General features: G+C 44.5%; 1 long non-coding RNA gene across 1 annotated transcript in view; it reads left to right on the forward strand.

The window, feature by feature from the left end:
• LOC137352231 (uncharacterized) overlaps positions 1-26277 on the forward strand; it is a 69126-nt gene extending 42849 nt beyond the window's left edge. Inside the window, exon 3 of the long non-coding RNA XR_010969653.1 lies at positions 25960-26277. This is a non-coding gene — a long non-coding RNA (uncharacterized lncRNA). The remainder of the gene's footprint in view (positions 1-25959) is intronic.
• Positions 26278-26774: the final 497 nt, after the last annotated feature.

The following is a 26774-nucleotide window of genomic DNA, read 5'->3' on the forward strand; positions in this document are numbered from 1 at the left end:
ACAGGTCTCAGTTTAGCATCTCATCTGAAAGACAGCACCTCTGACAGTGCAGCGCTCCCTCAGTATTGCACTGGAGTGTCAGCTGAGGTTATTGTGCTCAACTTCTGGAGGGAGACTTGAACCCACAATCTTCTGACACAAAGGCAAGAGTGCTACTAAATGAGTCACAGGTGATACCTTATAGCCTTTTGTGAGATGCAACCTTGCCCGTCTAAAAGCGAAGACCAAAGTACGGAAAGTCCTCATCCGGGAACTCCTCTTTGCTGATGATGCTGCATTAACATCTCACACTGAAGAGTGTCTGCAGAAACTCATCGACAGGTTTGCGGCTGCCTTCAATGAATTTGGCCCAACCATCAGCCTCAAGAAAACGAACATCATGGGACAGGACGTCAGAAATGCCCCATCCATCAATATCGCCGACCACACTCTGGAAGTGGTTCAAGAGTTCACCTACCTAGGCTCAACTATCACCAGTAACCTGTCTCTCGATGCAGAATTAAATAAGCGCATGGGAAAGGCTTCCTCTGCTATGTCCAGACTGGCCAAGAGAGTGTGGGAAAATGGTGCACTGACACAGAACACAAAAGTCCGAGTGTATCAAGCCTGTGTCCTCAGTACCTTGCTCTACGGCAGCGAGGCCTGGACAACGTATATCAGCCAAGAGCGATGTCTCAGTTCATTCCATCTTCGCTGCCTCCGGAGAATCCTTGGCATCAGGTGGCAGGACCGTATCTCCAACACAGTAGTCCTCGAGGCGGCCAACATCCCCAGCATATACACCCTACTAAGCCAGCGGCGCCTGAGATGGCTTGGCCATGTGAGCCGCATGGAAGATGGCAGGATCCCCAAGGACACATTGTACAGCGAGTTCGTCACTGGTACCAGACCCACCGGCCGTCCATGTCTCCGCTTTAAAGACATCTGCAAACGTGACATGAAGTCCTGTGACATTGATCACAAGTCGTGGGAGTCAGTTGCCAGCGATCGCCAGAGCTGGCGGGCAACCATAAAGGCGGGGCCAAAGAGTGGCGAGTCGAAGAGACTTAGCAGTTGGCAGGAAAAAAAGACAGAAGCGCAAGGAGAGAGCCAACTGTGTAACAGCCCCGACAACCAATTTTATCTGCAGCACCTGTGGAAGAGCCTGTCACTCTAGAATTGGCCTTTATAGCCACTCCAGGAGCTGCTTCACAAACCACTGACCACCTCCAGGTGCTTACCCATTGTCTCCCGAGACAAGGAGGCCAAAGAGAAGAGATATTGGAGGCCATAGGATTTATGCCCAGATTTCTTTTGTGCTGCGTCCATTTTTCAGGCCCAATCTGGGTGTGAAACTCAAGAAAATCTACCCTAATCAGAGGGGAGTCAATTAGTCATTTATCTGGACTCAATTAGTTTGGACTACTCTGTTGGTCCAGGTGGACTCAATATCAAACAATATTCAGCCACACTAATGGATTAAATGGTCTGTGTTGAGATCACCAATTTTAACTGGGGCAGCATGGTGGGGAGTTCAACAATTGCCATCAGTATCCCTGGCTAAGGAGAGGAAAAATCACACAAGGGTTGGTCCAGCCACAAATCCCTGCTGGAAAATATACATATGTGGGCATCAGTCAAAGACAATCTCAGCTGAGATAATATCTACAATTGGATAACTTGCTGACAATGTTTCAACAGATCCATGGAGAGTGTCCACCCACATAGTCCCATCCAGGTACCAAAGCATGGCTTCCACCTAAGTGGGAGTCAGCAGACCCGGAAGAAAGGAGAAAAACAGAGAGGAATAATTGAGACCTATTTTGATCATTGATCACTAAACATAGCTTCTTAATTTGTAATGAGATTGAAATTCTTATTACTTCTAACAGTTCCCCCATGTTGGTATTGACTGTCACAAACCTCCTGGTCACTGTTGCTTCCTGCCTAAATACAGTCTTATAGGATTAATATATTAAAATCCAGAAGTCAGGAGAAGGTTAGGTAGCGCACTTGGGTTTTGACTACTGGATTTCACCTCAAAATCAAGACTCAAGGTTTACTTCAGCGAAGGAGAAATGCATGTTGGCTGCTTCTTTCTGTTGAGGTATCAAGTGAATTGAGGTCTGGTACTGATCGAGCTGAGCTTACAATGAGCTGCAATCTATATTGAACAACTGTCACACAACTGGCAGCCGCGAGAACCCAGAATTAAAAGAGTGTGGAATGGGAATGTTGTGCTGAGGAATGCACGTGTGAGACTTGGAGTGGAGATGTTTCCTTAGCAAAATACTGCACAAAGCAACCTTGTATCTTGAGCTTTTTGACCTGGGAGTATTTCCTTACTCACTTAGTAGGTGCAAAGTGGAAAAATGTTGCATTCTCCGACAGGAAGAGTGGGAATGTGAGAAACAGTGAATATTCTGGAGGTTTCTTTGACTTCCTTTGAGGATCACCCACTCAGGAAATGGAATCTATTTAGGACAGATTGTGCACTGTGTGTGGAAGAAGCAGGCTTGATGTGTTGGTTGCATTTCCTCATTCCATGCTTTCATATGTTCCTGCATGTTAAATGGCACTATCAAAGGCCCATTCAAAAACAACTTTTAAATGAGTCACAGCTCAGGATTATGGCCCTCCTCAAAACGTTTTGAGGAACTTGTGCGTTATTCAACTGCACCCAGGTTTCTCCAGTACACAAAAGCTTACTGTTGCTCATCCTGTTATAGCTAACTCTTATTTTTTTCTCAGGACCTTAATATTGTGGAACTCCTTCACTACCATTTTTTAACCCAAGCTTGGTATCACATGATCACTACTGTTTGATTTACACCACCTTCTCCCCTAATCTTTCCAATCTTAGTGGGGGTCCTGAACTGTGAACCTTGGCATTTCACTTGGCTTTCTTTAACATCAGAGTGGAATAATGTATATCACAATAATGTCAATGATAGTGTTGTGAATGTCCTTGGAGAATTCTACAGGGACAGATTGTCAACCAGCAGCTCAGAAGACAGAAAATCCAAGTTTAAACTAAACTGGGATTCACAAACTCCGCAGAAAACTGTCCAGGAGAACAATGGTTTCAAGTACAAGCCATGGGAATTAAAACAATTTCTATAAAGCCCATGAGCAACATAAAGACAGAAAAGAGTTGAGAGGGCACCCAGTGCACTCAGAAAAAAAAATAACACACTGACTCAGTGTCAACATTCCACCAAAACCAAACAGCCCAATTCTCTGGAACCCAAAATGTCTCAAAGAATTAAGTTTAATGAAACACTATAAAAACCCATATTAAATAGATTGACATTTGTTCCATCTGTTGGCTCGGCACTCATGACTCTGATGAAGAAAAACACATGCAGAAACAAAACAAAAATAAATTGTAATTGTTATTGTTAGCTGGTCTCGGCTGAGGTAACAACAAGGGCACCAGACTGGCCTGAGTGCCCACCGGATAAGGAGATGGAAATCAGCTACAGTCCCTGGTCCTAACTGGTTACTGCTGCTGGTAAATACGCATGTGTAAACGCAGAGAACAGACAGGGTCAGGCTCAGCTGGGATGCCTCCCTTCCCTCCTGCCCTCAACATTCCATGACTATTCCGGCAAGCCCTTAGCTAGAATCGCACGTGACGAATGATCACATGGGCAGCTCATCAAGTCCCTCATGAGTTTCATTAAGTTGAGGGGTCCATGACAGTTCAAATTGTATACAGCGCATACAGTGTTCAGGCTTTTTTTGGTTTTGTGGGCCAATTGGGTGTGTACCATGGAGCTTTAAGGATTGTTCGTTGGCATCTAAATCAGTTAAGAGCTGGTATAAATCCTGGAAGAATAGTAAAATGTTAATAGAACTCAAATTTCTGGGGTTGGTCTATATCCATATTTATTCACAGATTATGGTGCAGACTTGAGCATCTCTTGTGCGGTGAAAATATGTCCTTCCCTAGCATCCTTTTTTCCTCCACTTCTTTATCAAAACACCCCATCCAGGGAATTCCCAATGGGAAACCCATTGCTACTTGAAGACAGCTTTAAAGTGGCAGGAGTGGATAATTGCATGTAAGTATAATTAAAGGGATGAGGATCACTTAAAGGGAACTGGTACAATAGGGGATTAACCTTTTTGAAGGCTTTTAGAAAGGCTTCTCATCGCATTATGTGTGTTTGCCAAGGCCGCAGGGGTACAGGATTAAAAAGTGACAGATAAAAATGAAGGGAAAGGAATCACCTTGTGCCAGAAAATGTGCCTTGTGCAAACAAGTCCAGGAGACCAGTCCCTGATCTCTATTTGATGGTTGCTGAAATAAAAGTAATGGGGCATGAAGTGGTTTTAAGCAAATTTGCCTGATATGCCAGTGAAGGGCACTATCTCCACTAATCCACATTCCACCATTTCTGGAAGGACTTGGTGCCGTGTATGAGGCACTGCATATGGCAGCCCTATGATGTCTTCTTACAGCACATGCTCACCAAAGCTCAGTTTGAGTTCTGCCAGAGCCACTCAGCTCAAGACCTCATTGCAGCCTTGGTTCAAACAAGGACTAAAAAGCTGAACTCAAGAGCTGAGGTGAGAGTGACTGCCCTTAACATCAAGGCAGCATTTGACTGAGTGTGGCATCAAGGAACCCTGGCAAAATTGAAGTCAATGGGAATCAGGGGGAAAACTCTCCACCGGTTGGAGTCATACCCAACAGTAAGAAAGATGGTTGTGGTTGCTGGAGACCAGTCATCTCAGTCCCAGGACATCACTGGAGAAATTTCTCAGAATAGTGTCCTAGGCCCAACAATCTTCCGCTGCTTCATCAATTTTGTTCCTTCCATCATAAGGTCAGAAGTGGGATGTTCGCTGATGATTCCACAATGTTCAGCACCATTCGCAACTCCTCAGATACTAAAGCAATCTGTGCCTGCATGCAGCAACAGGCAGTGACATAGTGGTAATTTCACTAGACTAGTAACCCAGAGCTCTGGGGATATGGGTTTGAATCCCACCGTGGCAGATGGTGCAATTTGAATTAAATTAATAAATCTAGAACTAAAAAACCTAGTTTAGTGATGATCATGAAACCATTGCCAATTGTTTTGAAAACCCATCTGGTTTACTAATGCCCTTTAAGGAAGGAAATCTGCTGTCCTTACCTGGTCTGACCTACATGTGAAGTCAGACCCACAGCACTCTGGTTGACACTTAAATAACATAGCAAGCCACTCAGTTTTTACAAAGCCTAAGAAAAGGAATGAAACCAGATGGACCACCGGCATCTGCATAGGCACAGGAAATGACAACGGCAAACCCAACTCTGCAAAGCCCTCTTACTAACATCTGGGTGCTTGTCCTAAAATGGGGAAAGCTGTCCACAGATTAGTCAAGCAACAGCCTGACATAGTCATGCTCACAGAATCATACCTTGCAGATCATGTCCCAGACATCACCATCCCTGAGTACTTCCTAACCCACCATAAGGTAGCAGCACAGTGGTGAATATAGTTGGGAGGGAGTTGCCCTGGGAGTCCTCAACATTGACTCTGGACCCCAATGAAGTCTCATAGCATCAGGACAAACATGGGAAAGGAAACCTCCTGCTGATTACCACCTACTGCAACCCACCACCACCAAAACCCTCGGCTGATGAATCAGCACTTCTCCATTTTGAACACCAATTGGAAGAAGCACGGAGGGTAGCAAGGGCACTTCAATGTCCATCACCAAGAGTGACTCGGTAGCAGCACTGCCAGCCGAGTCCTAAAGGACATTGTTACTAGACTGGGTCTGCGGCAGGTGGTGAGGGAACCAACAAGTGGGAAAAACATACTTGACCTTGTCCTCACCAATCTACCTGTTGCAGATGCATCTGTCCATGACAGTATTGGTAGGAGTCACCACTGCACAGTCCTTGTGGAGACGAAGTCCCGTCCTCACGCTGAGGGTACCCACCATCGTGTTGTGTGGCATTACCACCGTGCTGAATGGGATAAATTTCAAACAGATCTCCCAACTCAAAACTGGATATCCATGAGGCACTGTGGCAGAATTGTATTCAACCACAATCTATAACCTCATGGCCCGGCATATCCCCCACTCTACCATTACCATTAGGCCGGGGGAAGCAATCCTGGTTCAATGAAGACTGAAAGAGGGCATGCCAGGTGCATATCTAAAAATGAGGTGTCAGCCTGGTGAAGCTACAACACAGGACTACTTGCACACCAAACAGCATAAGCTGCATGCGATAGACAGAGCTAAGCGATCCATTAACCAATGGATCAAATCTAAGCTCTGCAGTCCTGTCACATCCAGTTGTGAATAGTGGTGGACAATTAAACAACTGACAGGAGGAGACAGCTCCACAAATATCCCCATCCTCAACGATGGGGGAGCCCAGCACTTCAGTGCAAAAGATGCATTTGCATCCATTTTTAGACAGAAGGGCCGAGCAGATGATCCATCTCAGCCTCCTCCTGAGGTACCCAGCACAACAAATGTCAGTCTTCAGCCAATCAGATCACTCCACGTGATATCAAAAAATGGCTGACAGCACTGGATACTGCAAAGGCTATGGGCCCTGACAATATTCCAGCAATAATACTGAAGACTTGTGCTCCAGAACTAGCTGTATCCCTAGCCAAGCTGTTCCAGTACAGCTACAACACTGGCATCTACCCGGCAATATGGAAAATTGCCCAGGTAAGTCCTGTGCACAAAAATCAGGACAAATCCAACCGAGCTAATTACCGCCCTATCAGTCTACTCCTGAACATCAGCAAAGTCATGGAAGGGGTCGTCGACAATGCTATCGAGTGGCACTTGCTTAGCAATAACCTGCTCACGATGCTTGGTTTAGTTCCACCAGGGCCTCTCAGCTCCTGACCTCATTACAGCCTTGGTCCAAACATGGACAAAAGAACTGAACTCCAGGGGTGAGGTGAGAGTGACTGCCCTTGGCAGCAAGGCAGCATTTGACTGAATATAGCATCAAGGAGCCCTAGCAAAACTGGAGTCAATGGGAATCAGGGGGGATAATCTCCACTGGTTAGAGTTATACCTAGCACAAAGGAAGATGGTTGTTAGAGGTCAATCATCTCAGTCCCAGGACATTACTGCAGGAGTTCCTCAGGGTAGTTTCCTAGGTCCAACCATCTTCAACTGCTTCATCAATGACCTGCCCTCCATCATAAAGGTCAGAAGTGGGAATGTTTGTTGATGATTGCACAATGTTCAGCACCATTTACGACTCCTCAGATACTGAAGCAGCTCATGTCCATATGCAGCAAGTCCTGGACAATATCCAGGCTTGGGCGGATAAGTGGCAAGTGACATTCACGCCACACAAGTGCTAAGCAATGACCATCTCAAACAAGAGAGAATCTAACCTTCTCCCCCTGATGTTCAATGGCATTACCATCACTGAATTCCCCACTATCAACATCCTGGGGGTCACCATGAACTGGAGCAGCTACAGTAATGCTCTGGCTATAAGAACTGGTCAGAGGCTGGGAATTCTGATGCGAGTAACCCACCTCCTGACTCCCCAAAGCCCGTCCTCCATCTACAAGGCATAAGTCAGGAGTGTGATGGAACACTCTCCTGGATGAATGAGCTCCAACAACATTTAAGAAGCTTGACACCATCCAGGATAAAGCTGCCAGCTTGATTGGCATCCCATCCACCACCTTCAACATTCACTCCCTTCACCACTGGCATACAGTGGCTGCGGCATGTACCATATACAAGATGCACTTCAGCAACTCGCCAAGCCTCCTTCAACAGTACCTTCCAAACCCTTGACCTCTTCCACCTACAATGACAAGGGAAGCAGACACATGGGAATGCCACCACCTGCAAGTTCCCTTCCAAGCCACACACCATCCTGACTTGGAACTATATCACCGTTCCTTCACTGTTACTGTTTCAAAAACCTGGATGAGAATTCATTGAAATCCTAATAGCCAACATCCTCTATACCGTGAAATGCAGAAGTGTTGGCTGGTTCCACTTTTGTACATCTCACAAAAAAAAGAATTGTCCACTTCAAATTTGGGCAGCTGGTAGCAATCAGTTTGATGCCAACATTATGGGCACAGAGAAGCAAGCCTATTGATTAAAGCTCCATGATGAATGTAATAGTGCACATTTCAAATTTGACTCAATAGCTCAGTCGGGAAGTGCACAGATTGATATCTATGAGAAAGATCCCAGTTCAATTCCTGGTCGGCACTGAGGCAGCAGTATGGATGGTTCAATGGGTCTTAGCAGCCCTGCTTGGAAATGAGCAAACCTGCCAGGAATCCCGATTGCAGCAATAATCTAGTGACTCCTGCTAGAAACTAGGCGTGTACATAAATCTTGGCTGAGACATCATTGGGCTTGGCTGTGATGCCCCACAATCGCATAGCCTGCTGACATCCACTGAGGAGGCTCATACATGTAAAACAGCCACAGGTACTGAAAGCAGTGGCTACCCGTGGATTGGTACCCAGCAAATGTCAGTGGGGGCTAAATTGGGCTTTGTACCGCCTGTTTTTTCGGCGCTGCGCAGCCGTGTAAGACTTGAAAGTGGGGTTCAAGATGTATGTACACTTTCGAGAGTAAGTGCTCACTCAGGATGCCATCTTGGTAAAGGGCTTTGTGCACTTCATATAACGACCACAGGCAATGTACGGAGCAGCAGGATGATGATGTGAATCAATATGCAGCGCTGATGTGAAGCCATTTTCCAACTCCCCACTCCAGCCAGCTTCATGTTTTAACCTTGCACAGCTCACATAATATTAAACGGAATGAAGGACCTCCCACCAACGCTACCTTAAGGGATCATGAAGTATTTCCTGGTTACTTGCTGGATTATTTCTTCTGGCTGATGCTGCAATAGTGCACATTTTTGGAGCTTTCCTACATTTAGCTAACATTTGAATACTCTACAGGGAGTGGTTTGGCTGGTGCTGATGTACTTTTTTTGTTATATAAAATCTTATGCTGAAACAAGTTACTTCATATAGCCTGGTAGGGCTCTTTCCAGGAATTGAGCATGACTGGCAGAATGAAGAGAGGTCACACAGAACAGGACAAGCTGCTCGAAGAGGGAGGAGGAGAAGGGCAAGAAGAAGTCCCAACAGAAAGTCATATCCGCCCAGGATATTCAGGGAGCAATTCTCTTACCTCAACCTCAGCAAGGATCAATACTTGAGGCACCTTTGCTTCACAAGAGAGGTTATGATTAAAATCTGCCAACTGCTGCAGCCACTACTGTACTCTCAAAGGAGAGCAAGGGTAGCATTGCTGGTGGCTGTCAAGATAACTGTGGCTCTTGACTTTTATGTGTCTGGCTCCTTCCAGGCTGCTGCCAGGGATATACATAACATCTTGCAGTTTGCATAAGGGAGGTTGCTGAGGCCCTCTCTACACAGAGAGACAGCTTCGTCTCATTTCCTATTGCCAGGGAGACAAGTAGACGTAACGAGTACAAGAGTTTGCATGCATGGCAGACTTCCCCATGGTGCAGGGTGCCAATGATTGCATGCACAATGCCTTGCATGCACCTCATGTGAACTTGGCCATTTACATGAACCAAAAGGCATTCCACCCCCTCGATGTGCAGCTGGTTTGTGGCCATAGGCAGTGCACTATGCAGAAGAATTCCTGTTATCCTGGCAGCAGTCATGATTCCTTCATTCTGTGCCAGTCCTCTGTTCCACCTGTACATGGGTTACAGTACTTGGAGCAGTATTAGACAGCACGTAGCACGTGTATTGAAGAGCTCTCCTAGAATCCTGTTATTCTTCAATAAAGAACCCTTTGGTTTAGTTTACCAATCATTGTTATAGTATTTAGTACATTTGTGTTAAGAGCCAATAACATAATACGGTGGCAGCAATGCCGAGGTGCACAATGTGTTAGCAGCAGTGTTCGACACACTAACAGCGATAACACGCGCAACATCGTGGCCAATGGGAGGAGCCATAAAAGCCTGGGACAACACTGAAAACAGCTGGAAGAAACAGCGATGGTGAGATTTGGGACTGGATTTGAAAATCACCCTTGAGAATCGGTGCTCCGAGAGAATGAGTAAATGAAAGGGGAATTTTTTTCTGAATGGTAGTTGATCAGAAGGACAGTGTTCTGGCATAATTGGGTTAAAAAAAGAAAATAAATCAGGGCTGCAAGACTGCACTGCCATAACCATCTCCCCAGCGCTGCAGCCACAGAGCTCAGGACATGGCAGAGGTCCAGTGCTGCAGGCACAGTAGAACTGCATTATTTTTCTCTTGAGGGGAAGTCATTAAAGGAAAAATAGTTTAAGAGGAAAGCTCTGGCAAAAAGAATTCTTGTGAGCAAGAAATTTTGATGCCATGGCAATGAAATATCCAGCTATGAATTGGAAGGTTCTGGACGTTCTTCATGAATTCCAATTATTTCCTCAGTGTATGGAGTTATGCTTTTTAGATCTTGCAGTCACAGAACCCAACAAGCAAACAATAAAAGTAAAGATGGTGATTGGCAATGAAGGTCCCCATCACATCAACATTTCTAGACTGTCAGAAGCAGAGCAGAAAGACCCATCTAAACTCTGGACAGCGCTGGAGGATCAATTAAGAGTCAATGTCAACTTCAGAATCTATCAACTCAGACTGATGGCCTCCAGACAACAGCCCAACAAAACTATTGACCAGTTTGTCTGCAGATGTCATGATAAAGGCAAAGATTGCAATTTCTCAGATGCAGAACTCTCCAAGAGAATAATGTAGCTGGTAATCGCATCAACTAAAATATAGGTGCTCCAAAAGGATCTGCTTGATAAGGAAAAAGGATATGGCACTGATAGTCTACTCAAAGATGGCAGAAAATATGAAGCCATAGCTGTGAGCAGGCAATATAGTCAAGCGCTTGGAGCAGCAACAACCATAGGTAAGGTAGCCAAGGCACCGCAACAGGGAAAGGTATGTGGCTAGTGCAGTCTAATGCATCAGCCACATAACTGTCCTGCCTTCAGAGATACCTGCAAGGCATGTGGTCTAAAGGGACACTGGGCAAGACTGTGCAGAAAATCTGGCAGCGAAGAAGCGATTGGAAGCCATTGCTCAACAAAAGCAGATGCTGCCTAGTGGCAAGAATAAAAAAGAACTAAAAACACGAAATGCTGAAAATACTCAGCAGGTGTGGCAGCATCTGTGGAGCAAGAAGCAGAGTTAACGTTTCAGGTCAGTGACCTTTCTGATGAAGATTTCCAGCATCTGCAGTATTTTGCTTTTAATTAAGAATTTTAAAAATTCATCAACTCAAGGCAAACTCGAGCTAGAAAGTGAACATGCTTCCCATTCAGTGACAGTCACACAGCATATGGATGCAATCACACAACTGGAAGCTTTCACCACAATTGAAATTATATGTCCTATAGCATAAGCAACGACTGAAGATAGATACTGGGGCAAGTGCCAACATTTTACCACTGCGAATACTCAAAGACATGTACCTATTGAAGTGGGAGTCCATGTTACAGCCAACAAAAGCTAGACTCACCACATATAACGGTTCACCAATCTACTGTGTGAGAACATTGGCCTTGAAATGCAGATACGGAAGTTCCACGTGGTCACCACAAGTCTTCTATGTTGTTGACAAGAATGGTCCAGCAGTAGCCAAACAGCCAGATGCAGTGAACTGCAGATCGTGACAATTCATGAGATCAGTAAAGTGCCAATGCTAGATAATCAAGGCAAGTGTGACCCTATTGGATCTGCAACAGAAATACCCGGATAGATTTGATGCCATGGGCAGTTTTAAAGGAGATGCTATGCTTTACCTTAAAGACGACGCAGTTCCCTCCATAGATCCACCATGGAAGTGCAGTGTCCATATAAAGTACAAACTAAAAGCTAAGTTTGACATAATGGAATGACAGGGGATTATTCGCCATGTTCAGCAACACACTGATTGGTGTAGCTCTATAATCACTATAATTAAGAAAGATGGTACCATTATAGTATGCTTGGATCCCAGAAGATTAAAACGAGCACTCGAGAGGTATCCTCACAAGATTCCTACTTTAGAGGAGCTCAACCCAAGGTTTGTTAGAGCCAAGTTCTTCTCAAAGTTGGACGCAAATCATGATTATAGGTCAGTGCACCTTTCTGAGGAGTCACAGGAACTAGTAACTTTCTGAATGCCATTTGGGAGATATTGCTTTCTACTGTTACCATTTGGTCTGTCAGTGAGTCAAGACCTGTACCAACAACATATGGATCGCATTACTGTGAGTGTCCCTGGCTGTGTTTGCATTGCAGATGACATGGTGGTATTGGGAAGTACCAAGGAAGAGCATGACAAGAATCTTCATATTCTAATGGAGACAGCTAGAAGAGAAGATCTTGTCTTAAATAGCAAAAAATGTGCTATCAATGTGAGTTATATTAATTTCTTCAGTTCAATCTATTCTGACACTGGAGTACAAACAGATCCCAGTAAAGTTGAGGAGGTACAATCAATGCCTATTCCTCAAGGTAAAGAAGATTTACCGAGGTGTTTGGGCCTGTTTAATTTCTTAGCACCATATATCTCGAATTTATCTGAGAAAGCATCATCAGAAGCATGAACTTCTCGAGAAAGATTCACCATTCTTGAGGATCATGAGGATCATCAGCATCTGTTCAATTTGTTAAAACAGCCACTTTCTGCTGAAGCATGTTCACAATATTACGACCCAAGGAAAGAAACCACACTCAAAGCAGATGCCTCAAAAAAGGGTCTTGGGGCATGTTTGTTACAGGAAGGTAGACCAATTGGGTTTGGTTCTAAAAGTTTGTCACCCAAACTATACAAACATAGAACGAGAAACATTGGCATTAGTGTTCGGTATCACTAGATTCTATATGTACCTATTTGGCAAACACTTTGTTGTCGAGACTGATCACAAGCTGTTAGCAATGATTTGGCAAAAATCACTCACTAGTGCTCCACCTCGACTCCAAAGATTACTAATCAAAGTACAGGGGTACAATTGCAAGGTCCAATACAAACCTGGAAACCTCATGGTTACATCTGACACATTGAGCAGGCTACCCAACCCCAAGAAGACAGAAGATATAACATTGGATGTCCAAGTAGACAAAATAGATGTGGAACTAGAAGTTGTGTACAATATTGACCTAATGCAATTCAGACAGAACAAACGTGAAGAGCTCCAAAGAGTGACTTCCATAGCTCCTGTCCTCAAGGCATTATGGCAGTTCATAATCAGTGGATAGTCAAATACAATGCAAGAGATTTCCACAGACCTCAGAACATTTTGGTCATATTGTGATGAATTAGAGATATCAAGTGGAGTCATTTTCAAAGACAGACAAGTATTGATACCAGAGCACTTTGTCAAGGTGTCCTTATCCAATTACATCAAGTTCACATGTGCATTGAAAGATCAAGACGACTTGCATGTGAGACAGTTTATAGGCCAGGGATCAATAATGACATAGAATGAACTGTGAGGATGTGCGATGCATGTCAGGAGCATCAGCCAGTCAGCACAGAGAACCACTTCATCCTCATGACGTCCTATCACATCCAAGGTCAAGAGTAGCTACTGACTTACTTACTGTCAGAAGTGATGACTTCTTACTTATTACCAACTAGTTCTCCAAATTTCCTATTTTTCACTGACTGAAGGATACATCAAGTGCATCATTAGTAAACACGATGAGTGCAATTTTCAGTCTTTTTGGTTTCCTGGAGGAGTTAATGTCAGATAACGGTTCACATTACACTGGCAAGCCATTTCAAGACACTTGCACAAAGTGAGTCTTAAATCATGTTACATCATCTCCACACTACCCAAGGTCAAATGGGCTAGCAGAAAGGATGGTTGAACGGTAAAGTCACTAATCTTGAAATGTAAGGAAACTAATCAAGACATTCAAATAGCAACAAAAACAAGAAATGCTGGAATCACTCAGCAGGTCTGGCAGCATCTGTGGAAAGAGAAGCAGAGTTAACGTTTCGGGTCAGTGACCCTTCTTCGGAATTCGAAATTCAAATAGCAATGTTGCACCTGCGAGCAACACCACCAGATATGTGATTACCATCCCCAGCAGAGATCACGTTCGGAAGGCAAGTGAGGACAACTCTTCCAAGTAATCATCTGATCAGATCGTCATCAGTCCAAGATAAATTTCTGGTAAGACAAGAGAAAATGAAAATCACACATGACAGACATGCAGTCATGGAGTTACCTTCTCTGCATGTAGGACAGAAGGTTAGAATGAGGCACCGGCAAGAAAAGACATAGTTCCCTGCGAAGTGTCAATGATCTGTAATGAGCCATGGTCAATACGAGGTAACCACCCTGAAAGGAGCGACATTGAAGAAGAATAGATATCAGCTGAGAGAGTTATCCAACAGCATCATACCTAACACTCCTGTAGCATCAAGAACATATTCACATTCAAGTTCTGAGAGTGGAGTTAAGGAAGATGATACTTACAACACTCAAGTGCAAGATAATTGTCAGTCTAGACCTATGAGTCAAGAGAAAAGAATTGACAATTCCAGATCTCAGCAAAGTTTCACTGTTACCAAATCAGACCAAGTCAGCAAACCACCTGTACATGTGAATTGAAGATTTGAGTACTGATTGTTAGAGATTGTTGGTAGATGGGTAATGGGAGTGCCGTGAATTGAATAGTGGATAAGGCTATTGGTGCATCAGTAGGATATGCTATTTGAAATTGAACTCACTTACCTTGACAACTTGTGTCGGGTCATTAAACTTCTTCCTGCACTGCATCCATGTTTTTGGAGCTACTCTGATGGCATTGACCTCTACTATTACTTCTTCCCACTGCCTACTGAACATGCGTCTGGAGGGCCTCCTGCATCCCCCCACCACCACCCCCCCCCCCCACCCCTCTGTAGATGCAGGATGTTTCTCCTTCTCTCCACATCTTGCACCAGCCCCTCCAGCACATTTTCAGGAAACCTTGGTGCTTGCTCTCTTGCATTTTCAGCCATTGTTAAAATAATACAGATCAGGTTCATTTATGAAATGACACCCACCATGTCTTGTAGCCATAAAGCTCATCCCTGTAAAGAGGTGTGGGCTGCCTTTCAGTAAAGCAAGACACTCGCGATGTCGTGCTCCCATGCTAATGTGTGCGGCCAGTGAGAAGCATGGGTAGCACTGGCTGAACACAGCAATTATGTAAAGAAGCAGACAGCACGACTTTAACACACTATCCGCAACGCAATGTACGGCCCAGGCTAATTGCCTATCACGATCCCCACGCCTGTTTTCAGGTCTTATCCAAGTTAACTCCCAGTGCCTTCAGGATATAAGCATGCAAAAGGAAATGCCCTTACAGTTTCAGATAAACTGCAAAAATGCCTCTTGTAAAGAGGCACCCCTAGATATGGTATATACACTTCAATCTGCTCTCACCCCCACGGCAACACATTCTCAGCTGCAGGCCAATTTTGGCTACAGCACATTTACTTTATGTCCCCTGTGAGCTGAGTTATTTATCTGTGACAATCCAGAGCAGCATTGCTGTAATACAATATATACTCTGCACTTATCCCCTCGTACTTCCTTAAAATGATTTTCCTTATAATTAGACTCTGTTAAGTGTCAGATCATTTAAATGGCTGCGGAAGAATAAAAATCCTGTCAGAATCTTTTTGTTGTCTGTTGTCAGGTCCACATGTTTCGTTCAGTTTCCATGTCTAGACATTTGAAATTTGTCTCATTGCTGTTTTTTTTCACGAATGGTTTTTAATTATTGAATCTACATCTAGTGCGTATGTCAGCGTTGTAACATTTGGTTGCAGTTAAGCCTCACAGTCTGTGTATCTGAAGGAGTAAACAGTCCCATAAAATAAATATGTTCTTGGATAGTGCATGGCTATTGTAAATAGATAGCGAGTTCCATAAACAAACATAGGTTATTGCTATAATATTTAATATATTTGCTGTAGACCAGTGAATGAACAGGTTAGAGGGCATCAACAGGAGCACCAAGAGGAAAATGCATGTTTTTTGTTCCCAATTTTCTATCCTCTTCTACAGATGATAAACTCATGCTGACTGCAGTTGCACAGGTGCCAGCCGCCCTCTCAGATCTCTCACAAGTAGCCATCTTTGCGTGTGTGATTATGGAAGACGAATGGCCATGGGCTGTTCAACGACAGCAGGCATCACAATCTCACAGCTGCTGCTCTCAGCCATCGCCCACGCATTTGCTTTTTCCAACAGGGGTCGCTAAATAAGAACCAGGAGCAGGTACCCTGACCGGCCTTCCTATCCCCAAAGAGGTAGTTGAGTTAATTGTAGCATTCTTAACTGCTATCTTAACTGATGCATCAAGCAGCAGCTGCACTATACAGACCGGCCAAGTCTAGTTTCAATCCACAGCCTATGCTGAGTGTCCTGATTTCAGTTTGGGCAGTGGTGCGAAGAGTGCAATTAGCCTCCGGGTAGGAAGGTGAAAATTAGCCAGGGTTCCTGCTGCTGATCATTACTCTGTTACCCCCCTGCTGAAAGGGCAGAAGTATGAGTGTGAGCGTGTGTGCACACATGCATGCAAGTGTGTGCATGTTAAGTGAGGCCACGATTGGGCTCAACTGTGATACACTACACAGTTGAACAGCCTGTTAACACTCCCTGTCTGTGCTCCGACGTGATGAATGGCTGAAGCACTTGGAGGGCAGAGGTCACCCACGTAACCGCACTGCAGCATGAGTCAGCGCCTGCAGGAAGGGATGGTGAGAGTGGACAGGTTATAAAATGTGAGGTTAAATTCAGTGTTGCTGCACTTCCAGCAGGTTAAAACAGGGGCTAAATACTGTGGCACCAATTATCTGACCTGTGCCCCTGTTAAAGGAGACTCCCTGGAAGGATCGCAGGATCATTGGATAAACCATAAAGTATGAGGCATCAGAAAAGCATCCCTTATACTAAGCAGCCATCACTCAGAAGGAACCTGAACACATTATCCAATTTATCGATATGGCATGTGGGCCCTCTGAGCTTCTCCATTGAGCAATTTCCTAATTTTCCAATATGTTTGTTTTCTCAAACATGCGACTGAAAATGATTTTTTGGGCTAACTTCCAGTGTCTGGGGCCAACCTCCCTTTCCCGGCCAAGTTTAATTTTTTTCAAATTATAAGGGTCATTTAGTGTAATCATAGGCGCCCTGGAGAGTAATATTCCCAGACTCACTTGTTCAAACTGCTCGCTGGCCTCTGCCAGCGTCGGTCTTCCAGCTAGTGTTATTTAAACTAAATTGTTAGCAGGGGAGTGAAAGGCAGCGACTCAAGGTTTACAATTCAGTGAGACCAGGCAGCACCCAGTACTCGGCAAGCAGCAGAAAGGCTGCACTTTCTGCGTTTCTGATAAAGTTGCCTTCCTTAAAGGCGCTCAAAAATAAATCCCATTGAGTGCTAACCCTGTTACAGTAGCATTTCCACATCCTGACATGTCCTAACTAAACTGTACAAAACCCTCCTGGCAATCTCAGACTTTAACTCTGAGGCCTGCACTTTGGTCCAGTGTTTCTGAGGCAACGTTTAATAAGATACCCATCTGCCCTGATGGCTCAGTCAGTAAGTGTGCTGCCTGGGATGGATATGAGCCACAGGGATTAGGAACGTTGCAGGCTTAATTCATCATTTTAATCTCAGCGCAATCTCTGTGAACATATTTTTGTACTACAAAAATTATTTGTGTAATATCGCCTTTAGAACAGTGATTATACATTCAGAAGTACTTCATTGGCTGTAAAGCGCTTTAAGATGTCTGGCAGTCATGAAAGGCTCAATATAAATGGAAGTCTTCTTTTTGTGAATTTTGTGTGTGAAGGAAGAATTTTAGTGTTGGGGAACAGAGCACTTTCCCATTTTGTACACCCAGCATCACCAACAAGCAATCAGATCAAATTTAGATGCAGTTTAAAGCTCTCTGTACTCCATCCTAACAATGTATCTTGACTCCAAACTCAGAAGCTTGCCTCTGACTGCACCAGTATGGCACTTCCAGTTGCCACAAGAGTTGTCATGACCTTTTTGTGCGAGATTGTCAATTTACTGCCACTTAGTGTCAAGTTACTGTTATTAGAACCATAGAACCATAGAAAGATTATGGCACAGAAGGAGGGCATTCAGCCCATCGTGTCCATGCCAGCTGACAAAAAACTAGCTGCCCAATCTAATCCCACCTTCCAGCACCTGGTCCATAGCCTTGCAGGTTACATCACTTCAGGTGCATGTCCAGGTACCTTTTCAAAGAATTGGGGGTTTCTGCCTTCACCACCATTCCTGGCAGTGAATTCCAGACACCCACCACCTTCTGGTGAAAAAGCTTTTCCTCATGTCCCCTCTAATCCTTCTACCAATCATCTTAAATCTGTGCCCCCTGGTAATTGACCTCTCCATTAGGGGAAATAGGTCTTTCCTGTCTACTCTATCTAGGCCCCTCATAATTTTGTACACCTCAATTTAGTCACCTCTCAGCCTCCTCTGTTCTAAGGAAAACAACCCTAGCCTATCCAACTTTTCCTCATAGCTGCAACTTTCAAGCCCTGGCAACGTTCTTGTAAATCTCCTCTGTACTCACTCCAGAGCAATTATGTCCTTTCTGTAATGTGGCGACCAGAACTGTATGCAATACTCCAGCTGTGGCCTAACCAGTGTTTTATACAGTTCCAGCATTACATCTCTGCTTTTGTATTTTACACCTCATTCAATGAAGGAAAGCATTCCATATGCCTTCTTCACCACTCTATCTACCTGTCCTGTCACCTTCAGGGACCTGTGGACATGCACTCCAAGGTCTCTCAATTATTAGAGTTAGAATCATAGAGAGATACAGCACTGAAACAGGCCCTTCAGCCCACCAAGTCTGTGCTGACCATCAACCACCCATTGAAACTAATCCTACATTAATCCCATATTCCCTACTACATCCCCACCTTCCCTCAATTCTCCTACCACCTACCTACACTAGGGGCAATTTACAATGGCCAATTTACCTGTCAACCTGCAAGTCTTTGGCTGTGGGAGGAAACCGGAGCACCCAGCGGAAACCCACGTGGTCACAGGGAGAACTTGCAAACTCCACACGGGCAGTACCCAGAACTGAACCGGGGTCACTGGAGCTGTGAGGCTGCGGTGCTAACCGCTGCGCCACTGTGCCACCCAAATTCTTGTACCCCTCTCAATATCTTCCCATTTATTGTGTATTCCCTACTTCATTTGCCCTCCCCAAATGCATTAACCTCACACTTCTCTGGATTGAATTCCATTTGCCACTTTTCCACACACTCAACCAAACCATTGATATCATTCTGGAGTCTATGGCTATCCTCTTCACTATCTACTACATGGCCAATTTTTGTGTCATCAACAAATTTCCCAATCATGCCTCCCACATTTAAGTCCAAATCATTAATATATACCACAAACAGCAAGGGACCCAACACTGAGTCCTGTGGAACGCCACTGGAAACAGCTTTCCATTCACAAAAATATCTGTCGACTACTACCCTTTGTTTCCTGTCCCTAAGCCAATTCTGGATCCAACCTGCCACATTCCCCTGTATCCCATTGACTTTCATTTTACTGACCAGTCTGCCATGCGGGACCTTGTCAAATGCCTTACTAAAATCCATGTAGACCACATCCACTGCACTACCCTCATCAATCCTCCTTGTTACTTCCTCACAAAACTCAATTAAGTTAGTAAGCCATGACCTTCCCCTAACAAATCCATGCTGACCATCCCTGATTAAACCGTGCCTTTCTAAGTGGCAGTTTATCCTGTCCCTCAGAACTGATTCTAACAATTTACCCGCCACCGAGGCCAGACTGACTGGCCTATAATTATTTGGCCTATCCTTTGCACCCTTTTTAAACAATGGTACAACATTCGCACACAGCCAATCGTCTGGTACCTCGCCTGTAACTATAGTAAGGATTTGAAGATGATCCTCAGCGCATCTGCTATTTCCTCTCTGGCTTCCTTTAACAACCTGGGATGCAATCCATCCGGCCCTGGCAATTTATCCACTTTCAAGGATGCCAGACCCTCTGGTACTTCCTCTCTCATTATGCTCATCGTATCTAATATTTCACACTCCTCCTCTTTAACTACAATGTCTCCATCAACCCTCTCCTTTGTGAAGACAGAAACAAAAAACTCATTTAGAACCCTGCCCACATCTTCTGCATCAACGCATAAGTTTCCTTGTACACCTCTGATAGGCCCTACCCTTTCCTCAGTTATCCTCTTGCTCTTAATGTATTGATAAAATATCTTTGGGTTTTCCTTGATTTTACCTGCCAATAATTCTTCATGTCCTCTCTTTGCTTTTCTAATTTCCTTTTTTACTTCACCCCTGCACTTTCTTTACTCCTCTCGGCTTTCTAAATTTTTAAGATTTTTGTGAACGTCATAAGCTTTCCTTTTCTGCTTTAACTTACCCTGTAAGCTTCTAGATGACCAAGAGGCTCTAGATTTGGCAGTACCACCCTTTATCTTTGTGGGGACATGCCTACACTGTGCCTTTAGTATCTCGCTTTTGAATGCCACCCACTGGTTTGCCACTGATTTTCCTTCAAGTAGCTGTATCCAGTCCACTTTTGCCAGGTCGCCTCTCAGTTTCATAAAATTTCCCTTCCCCCAATTTAGAACTTTTACTCCTGTTTTATCTTTGTCCTTTTCCATGATTATGCTAAGACTACGTGTATTATGGTCACTATCTCCAAAATGGTCATCCACTGTTACTTCCACTTGCCTAGCTTCATTACCAAAGACTAAATCTAGAATTTCGCTCCCTCTTGTTGGCTTTGTTATGTGCTGGCTAAAAAAGTTCTTTTGAATGCAGTTCAGGAATTTTGTTCCCTCTGTACCCTTTACACTGTTTGTATCCCAGTTGATATTGGGGTAGTTGAAATCCCCAACTATTATTGCCCTATAGTTTTTGCACTCAGAAATTTGCCTACATATTTGATCTTCTATCTCCCTCTCACTATTTGGGGGTCTATAGTACACACCTAGTAGCGTGGCTGCCCCTTTTTTATTTCTGAGCTCCACCCATATGGCCTCGTTTGGTGATTCATTTAGCATATCATCCCTCCTCAAAGCTGTTATTAATTCCTTAACTAATAATGCTACACCCCCTCCTTTTTTTATCTCCCTCTCTATCCTGCCTGAAAACTCTATTTCCAGGGATGTTAAGCTGCCATTCTTGCCCCTCTTTAAACCAAGTTTCTGTTATAGCAATGATATCATGTTGCCATGTGTCTATCTGTGCCCTCAGCTCATCGGCTTTATTTACAATACTCCTTGCATTTAAATAAATACCCTTTAACATTGCCAAATTCCTGTGCTGTACACTTTTTAACATTTGCTTTTTCTGTCTTTCAGAGTCACTCGCTAATTTTCTGTCTCCTGTGCCCTGCCCTGAAATTGCCCTATCTAAAACTGCGCTCTGGTTCCCATCTCCCTGCTAAACTAGTTTAAACCATCCCCAACAGCACTAGTAAACCTTCCTGCAAGGATATTTGTCCCAGTCCTGTTCAGGTGCAGACCGTCTGGCTTGTATAGGTCCCATCTTCCCCAGAACCAGTCCCAAGGCCCTCCCTCCTGCACCATCTCTCCAGCCACACATTCATCTGGTGTATTTTCCTATTTCTATACTCACTAGCATGTGGCCTTGGGATATAGGAAGAAAGAGGGATGAGGTCCTGCTTGCTAATCTTGTTCCTAATTCCCTAAACTCAGCCTGCAGGACCTCATCCCTCTTTCTTCCCATATCATTGGCACCAATGTGGACCATGACCTCTGGTTGTGCACCCTTGCCCTCCAGAATGCTCTGTAACCGCTCAGTGATATCCATGACCCTTGCATCAGGGAGGCAACATACCATCCTGGAATCACGTCTGCAATCACAGAAACGCCATGCTATTCCCCTAACTATAGAATCGCCTACTATTGCTCTCTTGTCCTTTCTCCTCCCTCCCTGCACAGCTACCCATGGTGCTCTGGTCATGACACTCGCTGCATTCTCCAGAAGAACCCTCTCTCCCATCGGTACACAGAACTGAATACCAGTTAGAAAGTGGGATGCCTTCTCGGGACTCCTGCACTACCTGCCTTGACCTTCTTGTCTGTCTGGCAGCCACCCAGTCCCTCTCTGCCTGTATTCTCTTAAGCTCCGGGGTGACTATCACCTGAAACGTGCTATCCACGTAATTCTCTGCCTCGCGGATGCGCCGCAGTGACTCCAGCCGTCGTTCGAGTTCTGAAACCCGGAGCTCAAGCTTCTGCAGCCGGTGACACTTCCTGCAGATGTGTTCATCAAGGGCACATGGTGCATCCATGACTTCCCACATACCACAGGAGGCACATTCCACTTGGCCGAGCTGCCCTGCCATTACTTGGCTTTACAATCTAATTATTGCTAGTGTTAATAAGTGGAATAACTTACTAGTTATTTGCCAATCAGCTTCTTCCCCTGTACCATGGAGGCTGAAAAGGCAGAAAAGAATAGAAACCAAAGAGCACCTCCTCCCCCTAGTCAGTGAAATCCCTTACACACACACAACTCACAGCCTCACACTGTCCAAACAGCACTATTCTAATTAGTAATTATTAATAAATTACACTAATTAAAAAACCTTAGTAGTACTAACTTTCTCGCTTACAAGGTAGCTATTTGAGGTTTTTTTTAAAAAAGAAATGTTTTTCTCTGATTTTTTAAGCTATTTACAGACAATAACAGCTGTCACTTACCAACCAATCAGCTTACAGATTTCCCGTGATGGCACTGGTAGTTTATTCTATACAGGTTTTGAATGGTAGCCAATATAAGTGGATTGAGACTCTCAGATTTGGCACCCTTACGCTCTCAGCCTTGTCTCAGTGGCAGGACTCACATTTCTGAGTCAGAACGTTGTGGGTTCAAGCTGCAATCCAGAGGCATAAACAGAAAATCTAGGCTGGGACTCCAGTGCAGTACTGAGGGAGTGCTGCACTGTCAGAGCTGTCATCTTTCAATGAGATGTTAAACCAAAAGTTTCACCTGACATTTCATGAGGATGTAGAAGATTCCATGGCATTATTTGAAGAACAGCAGGGGAATTTTCCCCAGTGTCCTGGCATTTATCCCTCAACTAGCAACACTACAGTAGACGAACTGTCGTTAATGTTTGTGAAACTTTGCTGTGTGAAAAGTGGCTGTCGTGTTTGCCTACAGCAGAATAATGACAACACTTCAAAAGTACCTCATTGGCCTGGAAGTGCTTTGTGACAATCTGAGGATGTGCAAGGTGCTAGACAAATGAAATCGCTTCCTTTAGAGCCACTAGGAGAAGAACTTTCATCTTGTCCAGGTTGTGGTGTAAGAAAACCAAGCAGCAGATTTAACCTTATAGTATTTTAACACACTACATGCCCTAGTGGCTGTGACATCTGTGCACCTAACTTTTTCACACTGGTGCCCTCTCATTTGTTATTCCTGAGGGCGTTTATGTAGACATTGGTGTAGCAGAACAGAAAGTAAATCAAAATTGCAGTGTGCTTATGGTCAACAGGGTGCATGAGTAGAGACATATAGGGCTGAATTTTCAGGGCTCCCGAAAAGCAGGAACGGAAGCGGGAGGGGACCTTGAAGATACCGGTGCCGACATGCATGTCAGCTGCAGGAATCCTGCTCTCCTCCCAATTAGGCCAATTAAATCAGTTAAAAAGCTTGTTAAGGGCTTGTAAAGGTTAGATGTTGAAACTTTCAAAGGGTGATGGGTTACCTGCCTTCAAAAACAGATCAGCTAAAGGGAGGTGGGTAAGGAGTGGGAAGCCACTCATGGCTACTCCAGGGCATCACCCATAACTGGGTCGGCGGGGAAAAGGGGGCTCAGCAGTTGGTACGGTCGTGCCCTTGGCACTGTGCAGGTGACAGGGAGAGTGCCCAGGCAAACACCTGGCATCGTTGGGGGCAGTCAAATGGGGGAAAGGCTCCCAAGGACAATTGTGTGGCCACCTGTCCATGTTGAGGCACCCTTGTGGTCTCTGATCTGCCTGAGCAGCATCCACCTCTCGGTAGGGCTGCCGAGGCTCTAGAGCTACTGGAAGATCCAGCCCACCCACCAGCAGGCTCAGAGGCAGCCAATTAGGAGGCCGCCTCCAGGAAAATTGCGTCACCAGTCTTGCTTCCGAGGTGCAGACTCAAGACCCCCATTTGACCCTGACATCGAGTCCCAAAGCCTGCGGGAAAGTTCTGCTCTATGTATTAAGCTGTTTAGGTAGATCATTCAGCTAAACACTCAAACTAGAAATAGAAATTGCAGAGTTGACAGCCATTTGTTCTTCAAACCATGAGAAAGGTACCAAAAATCTGGTTAAGATTATCAAATTTGGACGTCTCCTGGAAACTAGTGGGGGAGATGACAACTCACCTTTGGTGATTTCTGAGATGAGGGAGCTGAAGAGAACAGAAGGGTTTTCACTGTCTTTAATTAGAAATGATCAAGATCATGTGACAGACAGATGCAATTTATGGTGAATTAAATAAATAAAATATGCTTGGAATGTACAGTAGCCCTTCACTCTGATATACCACTACCATTGACACAATGAGGCCGAAATTTATCTCGGGTGGCCATGCTAAACGGACAGTATCACATCAGCTGCTCACTTTATGACCCGCTCAGTATTCAGTTCCATTGACCTGAAGTCAATATGGCGAGGGAGCTTATGATGACCTGAACAAAGCAATGCTGGCCATTTTGTGCCCATGTCCAAGGTGAACTTCGACCTATTGTCTAAGACACTCTTCATTTCTCAAATTGTGTTACACAGTTGCCAGCAGCTGTCCCCCCACACCCCGCCCACCCCACCCCCAACCCTGCAATCCACCCCTCAGTACAAGGTGGCCATCCTGTCATAAGTGACTCTGGATGGTGTAGTTTATCATAGCCAAGCCAGATCACATCATCATCTGCATTTTCCAGTAAGGGTCATTACACAGCAATCAGAAGTGTCAACCTTGCCTGAGCTTCTTCTTCCCCTCCCCCTGGCATCAGAGTCCTGAGGCCGATTGAATTGCCCACTGCCATCCCCAATTCTGATAAGTTAACTTAGCACAGAATGGGGACTGAGTTTGCGAACCTTCCTGATCTGTATGGATCACGTGATTTCAGGCTTGGTTGGAACCAGCAGGATCGAGCTTTGTCAAATGCTCTCTGGGCACGAGGATTCTCTGCGTACAAATTAAACCAAGCTCGGGATGGCATCTGGGGCCAATGTTAGAACCAGTCATGTGCCCGATTAAACAATAGCATAATCAAAGTTACCCAAATTGTAAAACTCATTAAGTTAATAAAAATGCAAAGTTGGTGAGTTATCACTGCCTTTCCGACAGAGTTTGATTTCAGTCCAGAAATCCAAAATTGATAGCAATGCATTATTTTATTAAAGGACTTATTGAAGCTACATGTTATCACAACAGGGGAGGCGGTGGCGTAGTGGTAATGTCACTGAACTAGTAATACAGAGCACAGGCTAATGCTCTGGCGACTTGGATTTGAATCTCAACACAGCAGATGGTGAAATTTGAATTAAATTAATAAATCTGGAATTAAAAAATACTAGTCCAATGATGAGCATAAAACCACTGTCGATTGTTGTAAAAACCCATCTGGTTCACTAATGTCCTTTAGGGAAGGAAATCTGCCGTCTTTACCTGGTCTGGCCTACATGTGACTCCAGACCCACAGCAATGTGGTTGACTCTTAAAATGCCCTCTGAAATGGCCAAGCAAGCCATTCAGTTGTCAAGGGCAAATTTGGGATGGGCAATAAAGCTGGCCTTAGCCAGTGACGCCCACATCCCACAAAATGAATTTTAAAAAGTACATGCATATTAGGTACTGGAATCAAAGTCTATTAGATGATAACGGATGGCTCTTATCACCTTTGTGTTCCCATTCCATAGGCAAGTAAGGCCTTTCAGAATCTTCGTGGCACATCTTCTGCAGTTAAATTAATGCTCAAAGAGAGATGGGCACTGCCAAAGAGTTATGCCTACCAGGAAGCCAGTCAAATGGAATGATTACAATAAACTGTCAGTGTTCTGGTAAAAAAGGCTGTCATCAGTCATTCGCTGGCCTCATGGATGAAAAATTGGATGACGTAGCAGAGGGCTGCTTATGGAACCTCACCTCAGCATGACAAAAATAGGAAACAAAAATATAACTCAAGTCACTTTCGCCATCAACTTTATATTTTCTTTTCAATAAAATTGCAAACATTATATTTGGGTATTATTCAGGGTTTTTGTTTTTTATAACTATGTGGAACCCAATTCTCCCACCAATTACTAATGTAATACAACACTTGGTGATGCCTCCGCTCTGCATGCTGTTGAATCAACTGTTGTACAATTTTTTTTAAAAGTTTAATCGAGAAGCATTGTTATCGGCACAGCTGTTTCCTGACAGATGTTGCGTTGTCCACGTGACGATGTAACCATTTCTCCGGATGTTGCCACGCACTCTCCTCTGTGCGTCAACCTGACGTGTCTTGTAAACCAGTTACCATGGAAACAGCATATTTAACTCTCTAAGTGATCCTTCGTGCAGCCAAGTTGTCCATGATTAAGCGGAAACACTGAGGTGAAGATAACTAGAAAAAGATTGTGAGTGCTGGAAGCCTGAAATAAAAACAGAAAAGTGCTGGGATTGCAGAGCATCCGTCAAGAGAAAAGTCAAGTTAACATTTCAGGTGGGACTCATCATCAGCACGCAGGAT

This window comes from Heterodontus francisci, chromosome 37 (assembly GCF_036365525.1).
Source record: "Heterodontus francisci isolate sHetFra1 chromosome 37, sHetFra1.hap1, whole genome shotgun sequence".
Taxonomy (NCBI): Eukaryota; Metazoa; Chordata; class Chondrichthyes; order Heterodontiformes; family Heterodontidae; genus Heterodontus; species Heterodontus francisci.